Source organism: Aptenodytes forsteri, unplaced genomic scaffold (genome assembly GCF_000699145.1).
Source record: "Aptenodytes forsteri isolate BGI_AS27 unplaced genomic scaffold, ASM69914v1 Scaffold114, whole genome shotgun sequence".
NCBI lineage: Eukaryota > Metazoa > Chordata > Aves > Sphenisciformes > Spheniscidae > Aptenodytes > Aptenodytes forsteri.
In genome coordinates, this window is record NW_008795364.1 from 5,140,624 (window position 1) to 5,141,493 (window position 870).

Here is an 870-nt window from a genome sequence, read left to right on the forward strand (position 1 = left end):
GATGTATATATAAGTTGTAGATGAAAATTAATTACATAGTTGAGAAAGGGAGCATCAGAAAGCAATTTATAAGTAGATTTGCTTAAATGTTGCAAGAAAAATCGTTAATTTGTATGGAATATGTCAAGGGGAAAGGGCGGAGGAACAGCTAATACACTATGGTATGGTCCTCCTTCTTTGCTGATCTAAGAGCGACTCTGTTGAGCAGGTTAGCTCTTCAGATGCATCGTTGGGTGTAACTAATTGACTCCAGGCAGTCTTGGACAGTCTTTGTGGGTGGCTTCTGGGGAATAACTGTCCAACACTTACGATCTTTTTTTTAAGATAGAATTACTGCAGACATCATTTGTTTCATGGTAGCAAGATTTGGTGGCATGGTGGTTTGCTGCAGCTGTGCCCACACTGGGCAGGTTCTGGGATCCTCCTTGTGCTTGGATTAAGGGGCCTAAATCATCCAGTTATATAGCCAGCTGCACTTAAATAAGGAAGGACCTGCCAGCATCTAGACACTTAGCAGGCATCTGTGCTGTTTCTATTGAGATACTTCGTTTTCACCTTTGGAGGAGCCACTTACTCCCTGTTACCAGTGTAGCCTTTAAAGTGTCCTCAAAAAAGGTTTCTGCACTCTGCCTGAGGTAAGATGGTGGGTAAAAGGCAGGTTGTGGTTTTGCGTAAACTGAATTTCTCTTACTGCTGGAGTTCAGTGGAAATGTCTTGGACAGAGTATGAACTGGTCTTCCTGCTGCTTCCTGAGATGGTGAGTTGTGATGAATGGAGTTACATCCAGTCGGCGGCCGGTCACGAGCGGTGTTCCCCAGGGCTCAGTACTGGGGCCGGTCTTGTTTAATATCTTTATCAATGATCTGGATG